The following is a 13600-nucleotide window of genomic DNA, read 5'->3' as shown; positions in this document are numbered from 1 at the left end:
ACAATAGAAAAAAATTAATTAATACAAAAAAAGCTACGAAAATCAATTTGTATCTTAGGGATTTATTTTTAAATATATACAGTATCTGACATATTGAGCACCTGCTTAGGATTTATCTCCCACCAACCACCTTAAATTCATGATCCAAAAAAGCAGCTAATAGATTTGCTGCGACCATATCCAGTTAACTGTCCAGAGAGTTCCTCCAGATTCTCAGTGCTTGTCCTGCTAAGGTAGATTCACGGCTGGTTATATACTTGATTGAGTCAACTGCCAGGCTAAGCACTGGGATATCGGCTTTACATTGCTGAACTCAAAGCTCCCTTGAGCTTTACAATGGGGTTGCAGAGTCTATAGACCCCACAGTAATCTTTGAAGTGAGATGATCGTGAATTACAATGTAATGCGGTTGTTGTCCAGCAGGTGGCTGGGATACGGGTGTAACATGCTTGCCAGAAGCAGAAGCGAAGACTTATTTTAACTGGTTTTCTATTGAGACACATGTTGTTAAGATGTAGAGTGGACGGTATTAAGATGAGGGCCCTGCCAGGTTGATATCGACTGTGTTCAATTACTTCACATTATTTCAGAGTAGCCACTGTCTGGAGAAATTACTGTTAATAAATGATAATGATTAAATAAAGCTTAGTGAGGCCACTGCAGCACCTCATGCTGGAATCTCTTCTTCTCATTGCCTCTTTTCCTACGATTCCTTCATCTGATCTCAGTAAAAAAAATGTAATAATAATACGTCCTCATCTACTCTGTCACAGGTCTATTATCTCTGTGCTGTAGATTAGACTGCACTGGTAAGATGCAGATAGTTTCCAGGACTTTATTTTCCCTATGTAATACTAATAAGAGGTAGGAATGTTTTTTTCAAGCCATGGCTGTTACCAACTCAAAGCCCTGTGACTGTATGCTCAGGGCTGCAGGAGGTTTTGATGTCCGTTTCCCCTTAAACCAGTACTCAGTGTTTCAGTGTCCCATCATGAGTTGAGTTGCTGTTGTGGTCGTCGTTCAGGTCAGGTATTATATGTTGGGTTCCTGTTTATTTTGTGGACATATCCCATGTGTGAACAGAGCCAGGATCTCAACGTTGTTCAAATTATTCTTGCTGCCTGATGACATTTTCCATTGTTTAGTAATCGGATTTCTGAAATGTTTCTGTAAATATACTCGCATTACAGACTGCCCCAGAGATTTTGCCTTATGGCTGAGTCAATCTTTTCCAGGCACTGAACCCACAGTTTTTTACATGGAAGAGGACCCTATGTTGACACAAGGTCCACTCATTTGGTCGATTTAGCAGCTCTAAGCTAATTGGCAGCTTGGCCTCACTCCAGTGTTTGCTTTGAGAATGGAGGAGTGATGCCATGAGCAAACAGACGTGTGCCTGATTTCTGAGCAAACAGCTGCAGGTCTCGGAGGCACAGAGCTGTGTCTGTGAGGCACAGGGCAAGCGTCACAAGCCCCCAACCAGCCTGCCTGAGCCTGAGCCTGCCCAGAAAACAGACCGCTCCCTCCCTGAACTCCTGGTAGCAGAAACTAGCTGGGGACTCAAAGATCATGCCCAAACCTGTCAAGAACTGAGCAGGAGTTAAAGGGATGCTTTCTACACCATCTGCATTTGCAGTACTGTAATTACTTTTTCTTTTCAGTTTTTCGTAAAAACATTTTTTACTTTATTTTCTTGCATCTTTTTTAAACAAACAAAGGATGAATTGTGCTTTCCCCAAAAATCAGCAATTCTTATCAGATAGATTATTCATTCTGCTTTCCAACCAAACAATCTTTGAACAAGCTGTGTTCGCAGAACTGGAAATACCTGCATATTTAAAAAAAAAAAAAAAAAAAAAAAACTAACAATTGTATTATATACCTTTCCACTTTGGAGAAAAAACAATCCCTCAAACAAGGTTCCATTTGTTGTAAACATTAAACTGGAGGTTTTCAACGTTTCCATTGATTGTAATTAATTAAAATGAACGAAGCCTCCACTCTGGTCTCAATCTCTGTAAACAGAGCTAATATAACCCGCAATGATTGCCTTGTTAGTGACCAAGCATTTAAAAATGCCAATCGTGTTTTTGTTGATAATGAAGATATAGAAAAGGAAGCAAAGACAAAGTTTGCTATCTATGCATTACAACAATACATTATTGACACTAACAGGCTATCATTGCGGATTATGTCAGTACTGTTTACGGAGCGATTGAGACCAGCACAGAGACTAACATAACAACATTGAGTAGCCTACTCTTGACCAGTCGAATTACGCACTGAAGCATGTAATCCGTTATTTTTCCTGTGTAAATTCGTAATGAAAAGTAAACTAGAACTGTTCTTTAAAACATTTCAACAAAGAAAGGTAAGTCTATGGTTATTCTTAATATTATAGTGATTTTTTTTTTATGTAGGTGGTCCACAAGCAAAACAGTTTGAGAACCAGTGCACTCAGGGAAACGCCTCCCAGGTCTTTGTTCCAATCATGTTCATAAAACTTCCACCCAGCTTTTAAAGCAGGTTCATTATTGGATTATACCTGTTATAGCAGGTGTAGAGTGGTCTTCCAGGACCAGAGATGCTGACCCCAGTCCTATTGATTATTCTGAGATGGTATCTCTTTAATTCCTGGATTGACGTATATGACACACTGGTAACTCATACTGTTTGAACTGGAGGTTTACAGTAATTCTAGGGGTGAGGCTTAGCCCACTACGCTAACCCTATTGTCTACCCAATACTGCATAGACCAAGCTAACATTTCACTAAAGGTTTTGCAAGTCTTTCTCCCCCTCCTCCCCCATGCCTCCTTTGCAACTGGATCTCCCTTCTGGGGGGTCGTGGCCCTCCACCACCCAGCCTTGGTGGACCTTGACTGACGTCGAAGGTCACACCTCAGTTGAGGGCAGCTCCTGCTGGACCAGCAGGTGAGATGCTGTCCAAACAGTCTAATCACCTCACAGGGCATTTCATACTGCAGCTGTCAAAGTTGTGCCTCAATCTTTGAGTGGTAGATGGAATATGGACGAATACATGGATTTTAACTATGCTATTATATTAGCATTTTAATACAATGTATGGGTAGTAAAATAAGAAATCTCAAACTGGTGCTCTGTAATCAGATCATTAATCTGGCACAGTTAGCATCATTAAAGTATTTGTTGCTTGTGAAGGTAACATCAGTTGATCGGCCTCTAATCTGATACAAATCAAAGTTTAAAAATGCATGAAACAAAACAAACATTGGACAGCAGAATCAGTTTCAGATAATCCTTGCTGAATTATGTTTACTGGGGAAACTCGCTGTAAACAGGCTCTGATAATGCTCAGCAGGGCTGCTGGGCATGAAAAGGGTGTTCTGTAGGCTATGGCTAGCTTTATGGCAGAGGAGTATCTGGAGCCAATGTTTATTGTGGTATTGGCTCCATCACAAAGGGCTCCAGATGCCCCTAGATGGCTCTGGCAACGCTGGCAGGAGCTGTTATAAATACTGACTACATTCCTGGGATAACACCCATGCTCCATGTGAACTATCTGCTGTATTACAATGGGCGATAAGAACCTCACTGAGCCAACTGTGCACAGAGCCTGAAGTCACACTGCAGCACCCCTGGACTGGAGGCTCCACAGGTCCCATACCCAACACTAGCTTCAGACAGAGCCAGTCTGTATTCTTAAACAGTATGACAGTGTCCATTAACACACTTGTAACACAGTAAATTTGCAATGTAGATTTTGCAATTTGCCATGCTTGTCCCATACTTTTAATATGCTTTGACCATCACATACCTGCTACACTTCTTCTGGCTTTGCTAAGTTATTCATTCTAATAACAAACCATCTTGCAGTCGGGTAGCGGGACCCTCAGTATACTGCATAGATATTGTCAATCTGTCATAACTGATGGAAAACTCACCAGCTTCCTGGGCTAAGAAAAATCGATCTGTTTCTAACAGGTATGGGCGACGGGGTTTCATAAAATGGGGTGTTATGTTATAAGGGTTTAAGATTCTGGGCAAAAAAAAAGAATTGCTTGCACAAATTATGCTAACTGTCGTCTGAGCCTTGCAGACCCAACCCATGCATTTATTCTGTAAGAATGTCTCTGGACAGCACCCAGCTCAGACAGCCAGACTGGGCAGCACTGCAGTCACTTCATTCTCATCACAATTGGATTGAAGCTGCTTTGGTCGGTGCTGAATCAGCCTGGTATGCAAACAGTGCTAGAGGGTTAAAGCTCAGGACGTTCACAGGCTTCAGAAATGCAGATTACAAGAAGAGTGAGTTTAGTATTCCCCTCATCCTGCTTCTTAGTAGACAGTGTGGGGTTCTTTAGGACGCTTGCATAGTAAACCCCCTGCCTCCCTCAGACAGGCACAGTTAGTTAGTGCTGAAAGTAAGCTCTCTAAGATGATTATACTGTATTCACAATTTGAGACCAGCAGTAACAGTGCACAGAGGCCTGTGATTAATGTACAGCAGGGATTTGGTGGTCTCACGGTTAATTGTTGAACCCCACAAAAGTAATCTTTCAGTAAGCATGAATAAAGTGCCAGTAAATGATTTATGACTACCCTCCTGGCTGGGGTACGGAGAGCTGTTGGGTTTGTAAACCCCCAATTTGCTTGCTCTCGTTCATTAGCACATGGATTAAAATGCTGGTTTAAGAATAATCAATATGTAAGGCCAAAGCACGTTGGATAAATGCTATTTGATAACTGTCCACTGTCCTGCAGTTAATAAAGCATCTATTTTGGATATCTGCAGTTGCTCGAATCCCACATAAAGTAACTGCTAAACAAGTCTGACCGCTGTGTGTTTCACGAACACTCCTTTCAGTCCCTGGAGTCCCAGATGAATCGCTCTCCGCTGCCAGAAATACCAGCTAGTTTCAAGAAGGGAGATTTTCCTCTCCCTGCTGCCAAAGCCTCAGTGATTTAGCATGGGCATTTAAAACCCAAAGCCGTTCCAAAGAGGCTCTTTATTATGTGAAATGAAATGCTGCAGCTGCAGTGTTTTAATTTCATTGCAGGGGCAGGACAACAGTCCAGTTCACTCACTGGCGTCTTCAGTCTGATCATGCTGGTGGATATCAATACGCCCACTTGTTTAAGTTGAGACAGTGCTGAGACAAAGAGAGGAATATTCGAACTAACACGGCTTGAAATGTATTCGGTGGCAAACATGACCGTGTTTGTAATCTATCATATAAATTAATTTATAAATTACTATATCCAAAATATACCATGTAAAAGAAAGCAATGCATGGGTGATGTCTGGAATAAAGAACCCACATTCTAATGCATGGGTAAGGTCTGGAATAAAGAACCCACATTCTAATGCATGGGTGAGGTCTGGAATAAAGAACCCACATTCTAATGCATGGGTGAGGTCTGGAATAAAGAACCCACATTCTAATGCATGGGTGAGGTCTGGAATAAAGAACCCACATTCATGCATGGGTGAGGTCTGGAATAAAGAACCCACATGCATGGGTGAGGTCTGGAATAAAGAACCCACATTCTAATGCATGGGTGAGGTCTGGAATAAAGAACCCACATTCTAATGCATGGGTGAGGTCTGGAATAAAGAACCCACATTCTGGTGCATGGGTGAGGTCTGGAATAAAGAACCCACATTCAATGCATGGGTGAGGTCTGGAATGGTGCATGGGTGAGGTCTGGAATACAGAACCCACAGTTTACTGTACAGAAGAGTGTCTCCCCTTTCTCAGGTCATCAGCACTAGTTTAAACATCGAAGGCCGAAGTTTATGAACATCAAACATCGAGCAGGGCACGTTTGTGTGTTTAGTTGACTTATGTCAGTAAAAATATGAAAAAAAGCCCTCAAACTGTTTTGAAAGAAGCACATTACTGTATTGTTGCTGTATCCTGTGTTCTCCGTATCACAGCGCTATATTTTCACCACAATTGTGATTATTTTTATATTTATATTCACACTTCATTGGTAAATGAACTTGGGAATTACAGTTGGTTTATGAGCCCTGACACAGAAAAGGTCAGCATTGGTCTCAGACTCAACAATATCCCAACACTGACATGACTGTTTTGCAGCTTCCCGGGATTATATTACTGCATGTATTCACTTTGCTTTCCCTTTGCTGTGCTCTGACTTGACCTTACAGCTGTGTTGTTTTTGGAACTGTTTGTTTTGTGTCCTAGATATTTTTATTGTTTGGCATAAACATGATAGCTACAGAAACACATAATTAAAATCTTATATAAAACCGTAATATAATATAATACAGTGGCAAGTGAAAAAGGAGCACCTTAGGAACGGTAAGATGGTATTATGTCACAATTTACCTTTGCTTCAGTGATTATTGAATTCTTTTTATCGATTCATTTTATTTAATTGTGGCTGTCTGGTGATGGAAATTATGTTTAATTGAGTGATTGGAAAAGTGTGGAATGTGGCCAGCTGGGAATGGAATGATTGGTTGCTAATTACCCATGGTCACGCCCTATAAAAGAACAAAGGAATGAATGCGTGGGGAGGGTTGTGTAGGAGAGTTAGTGTGCTGAGAGTAAAAAGTGGCCAGCAGCAGAAACAGCAACCCAGACACGGGAACTGTAGATCAGCGCATTCTGCACACTTTTAATAAGCATAAAACACAAGAACAAAATAACAGCTTGAACAAAAACACTCCTAAACACCCAAGCATAGCTATCCCAGTGTTCTGCACCTACTCACAGCACACTCTTTCTCTGCTCCTAACTCTCCTACACAACCATCCACAAACATTCATTCCCTTGTTCTTTTATAGGGCATGACCAGGGGTATCCATTACACCCATACACATGTGCACACAGGTTTTTATGCGTTTGATTTGCTTTTATTGTGCCTGAAAAACACAACCCAATGGTTTCTTGAAACTTGGCTTGTGTTTTTGATATCTCCACTTTGAATGGCTTGGCACTTTTGATAACTTGGCATTTTTTCACATTTCCATTGTATTTTAGTTTCAGATATCAATTCTTTTTTTCACTTTATAACACACACACACACACACACACACACACACACACACACACACACACACACACACACACACATTATGGGAAGAGTAAAATTGTTCAACCTATATTGAGGCAATGTATTGCCGTTTGGAAAGGGTAAATGTAAATAGTAGCCTAGTCTGTTAAAAGGGTTAAGAGCTGTGTAGCACAGCGGTTATGTAGTTGGAGTGAAAGTATGACTAGTTAGGGCACAAATCCTGTGTTTATCTCTATCTATCTATCTATCTATCTATCTATCTATCTATCTATCTATCTATCTATCTATCTATCTATCTATCTATCTAACTATATACACTGTATACTGCTGCACAATGAAAATGCAACAGTCTAAGTTTTACATCAATAGCTCATTGGGCACATACATAATGTTATTTGCATTTTAAATAGTGAGCAGATAGGTTTGATTTTTTGAGTAGTCCTTGGGATTACAAAATACTGAGCTCATCCTGGAAGGCAGAGAGTAACCACACTGGCCCAGGGCTGTTATGCTGACTGTTGCATTATTCAAGCCAACTGTTGGGGCAACCGCAACCAGTCAGCCTTCACCAGCTGGCTGCAGCTGCACAGGAAGAGCGGCAGAACATCCCACAGGACTCATTCCAGAGGCTGATCAGGTCTATGCATCAACGCTGCCAGGATTGTGTTAATGCTCATGGAGGTCATACCCGATACAAACTTTGTAACGTTTTCATTTTGACAGTGTGCCACGTTTAGACTGAAAACTAATCATGATTCTTTGATCTGTATCTATGCTGCCAGGATTGTGTTGAAAACTTTGATCTGTATTTTTGTTCACACTGAAAACTAATCATGATTCTTTGATCTGTATTTTTGTTCACATATTTTTGCTTCCTGGGACTGCTGCCCCCCTCCACACAGCGGGGCATAGGCTAGCTAGCACAGTCCCAATAGCAATCTTGGAGCCTGGCTGCTGTTTGGCAAGGGCAGGGTGCTGCAGCCACGGTTTGGGGCACTCTCTCTAGGGTGGAAATGCAGGGCTCTCTCTTGAGCTTGCTCTCTGGGGCTCTGGCGTCGCCTGGCTCCCTCTCTGGGGCTCTGGTAGTGCAGGGCTCTCTCTGGTGCTCTGGTAGTGCGGGGCTCCCTCTCTGGGGCTCTGGTAGTACAGGGCTCTCTCTCTAGGGCTCTGGTAGTGCGGGGCTCTCTCTTTGGAGCTCTGGTAGTGCGGGGCTCTCTGGGGCTCTGGTGGTGTGGGGCTCTCTCTCTGGGGCTCTGGTAGTGCTGGGCTCTCTCTGGGGCTCTGACGTCGCCTGGCTCTCTCTCTGGGGCTCTAGTAGTGCCGGGCTCTCTCTCTGGGGCGGCGATGCTGGGCTCTCTCTGGGGCTCTGGTAGTGCAGGGCTCTCTCTCTGGGGCTCTGGTAGTGCTGGACTCTCTCTCTGGGGTGGCGATGCTGGGCTCTCTCTGGTGCTCTGGTGATGTGGGGCTCTCTCTCTAGGGCGGTGATGCTGGGCTCTCTCTGGTGCTCTGGCAGTGTGGGGCTCCCTCTCTGGGGCTCTGGTAGTGTGGGGCTCCCTCTCTAGGGCGGCGATGCTGGGCTCTCTCTGGTGCTCTGGTAGTGCGGGCTCTCTCTCTCTGGGGCTCTGGTAGTGCGGGGCTCTCTCTGGGGCTCTGGTAGTGCGGGGCTCTCTCTCTGGGGCTCTGGTGGTGCGGGGCTCTCTCTGGGGCTCTGGTAGTGTGGGGCTCTCTCCCTCGGGCTCTGGTAGTGCTGGACTCTCTCTCTGGGGTGGCGATGCTGGGCTCTCTCTGGTGCTCTGGTGATGTGGGGCTCTCTCTCTAGGGCTGGTGATGCTGGGCTCTCTCTGGTGCTCTGGCAGTGTGGGGCTCCCTCTCTGGGGCTCTGGTAGTGTGGGGCTCCCTCTCTAGGGCGGCGATGCTGGGCTCTCTCTGGTGCTCTGGTAGTGCGGGCTCTCTCTCTCTGGGGCTCTGGTAGTGCGGGGCTCTCTCTGGGGCTCTGGTAGTGCGGGGCTCTCTCTCTGGGGCTCTGGTAGTGTGGGGCTCTCTCTGGGGCTCTGGTAGTGCGGGGCTCTCTCTCTGGGGCTCTGGTAGTGCGGGGCTCTCTCTCTGGGGCTCTGGTAGTGCTGGGCTCTCTCTCTCTGGGGCTCTGGTGGTGCTGGGCTCTCTCTCTGGGGCTCTGCTGGGGCTCTGGGGCTCTGGTGCGGGGCTCTCTCTCTGGGGCTCTGGTAGTGCGGGGCTCTCTCTCTGGGGCTCTGGTAGTGCGGGGCTCTCTCTCTGGGGCTCTGGTAGTGCGGGGCTCTCTCTGGGGCTCTGGTAGTGCTGGGCTCTCTCTCTGGGGCTCTGGTAGTGCGGGGCTCTCTCTCTGGGGCTCTGGTAGTGCTGGGCTCTCTCTCTGGGGCTCTGGTAGTGCGGGGCTCTCTCTCTGGGGCTCTGGTAGTGCGGGGCTCTCTCTCTGGGGCTCTGGTAGTGCGGGGCTCTCTCTCTGGGGCTCTGGTGGTGCGGGGCTCTCTCTCTGGGGCTCTGGTGGTGCGGGGCTCTCTCTCTGGGGCTCTGGTGGTGCGGGGCTCTCTCTCTGGGGCTCTGGTGGTGCGGGGCTCTCTCTCTGGGGCTCTGGTAGTGCGGGGCTCTCTCTCTGGGGCTCTGGTAGTGCGGGGCTCTCTCTCTGGGGCTCTGGTAGTGCGGGGCTCTCTCTCTGGGGCTCTGGTAGTGCGGGGCTCTCTCTCTGGGGCTCTGGTGGTGCGGGGCTCTCTCTGGGGCTCTGGTGGTGCGGGGCTCTCTCTCTGGGGCTCTGGTGGTGCGGGGCTCTCTCTCTGGGGCTCTGGTGGTGCGGGGCTCTCTCTGGGGCTCTGGTAGTGCTGGGTTCTCTGGGGCTCTGGTGGTGCGGGGCTCTCTCTCTGGGGCTCTGGTGGTGCGGGGCTCTCTCTGGGGCTCTGGTGGTGCGGGGCTCTCTCTCTGGGGCTCTGGTGGTGCGGGGCTCTCTCTCTGGGGCTCTGGTAGTGCTGTGGTGGGGCTCTCTCTCTCTGGGGCTCTGGTAGTGCTGGGTTCTCTGGGGCTCTGGTGATGCGGGGCTCCCTCTCTGGGGCTCTGGTAGTGCGGGGCTCCCTCTCTGGGGCTCTGGTAGTGCGGTGCTCCCTCTCTGGGGCTCTGGCAGCACTATGTGCTCTCTCCCTCTGGTAGCGCAGGAGAGCCTCTTCCTGGTGGTGGGAGGTACTCTTTAGCTGGTGTCGCTGTGCAGTCTCTCACTAGTGGTGGCGCGGTGTGCTCTCACTGGCAGTATGGGACACTTTCTCTTGGGCAGCATGGGACACTCTCTCCCAGTCTGAGCAGGGCACTCTCTCCCAGTCTGAGCAGGGCACTCACTCCCAGTCTGAGCAGGACACTCTCTCCCAGGCTGAGCAGGGCACTCTCTCCCACTCTGAGCAGGGCACTCACTCCCAGGCTGAGCAGGGCACTCTCTCCCAGGCTGAGCAGGACACTCTCTCCCAGGCTGAGCAGGACACTCTCTCCCAGTCTGAGCAGGGCACTCACTCCCAGGCTGAGCAGGGCACTCTCTCCCAGGCTGAGCAGGGCACTCACTCCCAGGCTGAGCAGGGCACTCACTCCCAGGCTGAACAGGGCACTCTCTCCCAGGCTGAGCAGGGCACTCTCTCACAGGCTGAGCAGGGCACTCTATCTTTGATGGCAGTTGGTGGAGCGGAGCTCTCTTTCACAGTTTGTACTTCTATTTCACAACATTTGCAAGAAGTATAGCACTAATGTTACAATTTTTAACAAGTAACAAGATGAACAAGATTTTGTAAATAATGATTATGTATTATCCCAGTTGTATTGAAAGTTTCATCTAATTTTGCAAACTATCATAATAAGCTTGATCTGTTCATTTGGTATATTCTAACAAGATCATGTTTAGGAAGTAGTACTCAGACCAAACCCGGACGTATTTCTCAGTCAGCCTTGGTCTATCAGAACTGCAGTATAATGTAATACAGTTTAACACAATTACGCAGGCTGGTGATGCATAATTGTGAGTCTATTTAACAAAGGATGTTAAGCGTTTATATATGAACAGCATAGAAATACAGTTTATATTTCCTATTAGTGTTGTATTTTGTAACAAACTATTGAATATATATTTTTTCTTAATAACATACATTTTCTTAAAAGGAAAAAATAATCTTGGTCAAATCACATCAAAATGTGCTTGCTCACCAGTGGTGCACAGTAGAGGTCACAAATTCCAAGTACCTGGCACATCATAAATGATATCTTTCTAATTCCTGTGGCTGAAGGTATAAGAACACTCTGTGGTTGCAAAATACCAACAGTATGTACCCTGCTGGGCTTGGGTGACTGCAGCCTCTCAGTTGGATTGTTTACATCACGTGGGTCTGTTCATTGTCTTCAGCATTATTCAAATGCTGGGGACAAAGTTGAATGTACAGATCAGTACTAAACAATATATTTTTCTAATAAGATGGAAATCGTTTAAGCAGCTAATGTATGTTAAAGAAAATATTATAGGAAGGTTGGTGTTTCTTATGCGTTTCACTTACAAACCAGACATCAGGGCGTCCGGGCTTGTTAATTCCTGCCACATGGACACAGATGCTAATTACCGGACTGTCAAGTCAAACCCGGACAGGTGGCAACCCTAACTCAGGGAGACGGTGTTGGATTCTCAAGCGCTCTGCAACCCCCGTCCCGTTCCCCTTACAATACATGTAACATGTAGACAGATGAGACAAACTGAACAGACAACAAGTCATGCAACAAAGCAATTGCCTGGTTCATTACAAATATGAAAGTAAAAATATATGAAAGCATGATGACCTTTACGTACAAACATCTTCACTAATATACAATTGAACTGTTAAATAAGTACTTTCATTTAATACAGTGTAAATGTCATGTTTATATGATAGTGAAATAAAAAAATAAATATCAAGATAAATAAATACATTTATATTTATTGTTTATATTAATTTATTTCAATATTTATATTAATGTATTTACTTATTTATGTTTTACTTTTACCAAATATATAGGCTAACTTCAGCACAGTTAATTCTCAGAAATGATTTCCTTTTTGTCCAGCGGGGATCACAAATAGCATTACTTTCATCAACCAGTATAGACAGAGGAAACCTTACGTCCTCGTGCCAGTAGGGACCACAGCACTCGTAGGAAACCAAACATTTTAAGAGCTCAAGATGAACATGAACAACAGAATGAGGTTGATGAAGTGAATGATGGCTCCAAAAATATAAACAAATATAACAAAGTCTGGAGAATTCTCAGGTGGCTGACTTCTTTTTTCAAAATGCTGCTTGTTTCAACTAATCGTGGAGCAGTGACAGTTATAACACAACACACTTGCAAACTGTCTTAAAGGTATCACCATGGTCCTGTCAGGACACTACACTCTGACTGCTTATCATATTGTTGTTAATAAAACAATGAATAATCCTCTCCCAACACGGAAACCATAAACCTAATGTCAGTATCCTATACAGCAGACCTTACACAGCTAAAATAGTTCATGTTTGGCAGTGAGGAAGCGTTTTTGTTACTTTAAAAAAAAGTGAGCAGAGGTGGTGACATCCTCAGTTGACCAGACAGGAACATTTTGTGCTTCCTTTGTAGGCATTGCGCAAACTGAAAGTTGTAGGTTCAAATCCCACGTATAACAGACATTTCTTATGATTGTGCAAGTGTTCCATTTTACAAAAGAAATAAATCTTAAATTTAACATAAATGATATAGACTTCACAATAAGTGCATTCCCTAGTATATTTCCATGTTGACAAAACAAGTTAACTGTCATTAAAATCGGATGTCCTGTAATATACATATCCATGGATAAAATAGTTATTTCTCTTAATAACTCTTACTAACTATTTCTCTTAACGAGAGGAGGCCATTTGGCCCATCTTGCTCGTTTGGTTGTTAGTAGCTTATTGATCCCAGAATCTCATCAAGCAGCTTCTTGAAGGATCCCAGGGTGTCAGCTTCAATAACATTACTGGGGAGTTGATTCCAGACCCTCACAATTCTCTGTGTAAAAAAGTGCCTCCTATTTTCTGTTCTGAATGCCCCTTTGTCTGATTTTCATTTGTGACCCCTGGTCTTTGTTTCTTTTTTCAGGCTGAAAAAGTCCCTTGGGTCGACACTGTCAATACCTTTTAGAATTTTGATTGCTTGAATTAGGTCGCCACGTAGTCTTCTTTGTTCAAGACTGAATAGATTCAATTACTTTAGCCTGTTTGCATATGACATGCCTTTTAAAGCCAGAATAATTCTGGTCGCTCTCCTTTTCTCTCTTTCTAGAGCAGCAATATCCTTTTTTCCTTCTTCAATTTCAGTTTCTCCCTTATGATATTTATAATGCACATTTTTTGATGGACTTCAGTGAGTTACAGAAAAATAATTCCATGTAGGATTGTTGTGATGTCATAAATTATAATTTATAAACTGTTGTTAAAGTCTAGGGCTTGTATCCAGAAGGTCACTGATTCAAATCCCACCTCCGCCACTGACTGACTCACAGTGTGACCCTGAGCAAGTCACTTCACCTCCTT

General features: G+C 44.9%; 1 protein-coding gene across 2 annotated transcripts in view; it reads left to right on the top strand.

Annotated features, from left to right (window-relative positions):
- The window catches only part of LOC121307615 (rho-related BTB domain-containing protein 1-like), a 77197-nt gene that overhangs the window by 11653 nt on the left and 51944 nt on the right, over positions 1-13600 (top strand). The window lies entirely within an intron of this gene.

This window comes from Polyodon spathula, chromosome 1, assembly GCF_017654505.1.
Source record: "Polyodon spathula isolate WHYD16114869_AA chromosome 1, ASM1765450v1, whole genome shotgun sequence".
NCBI lineage: Eukaryota > Metazoa > Chordata > Actinopteri > Acipenseriformes > Polyodontidae > Polyodon > Polyodon spathula.
This window is presented reverse-complemented; position numbering and strand designations above follow the sequence as displayed.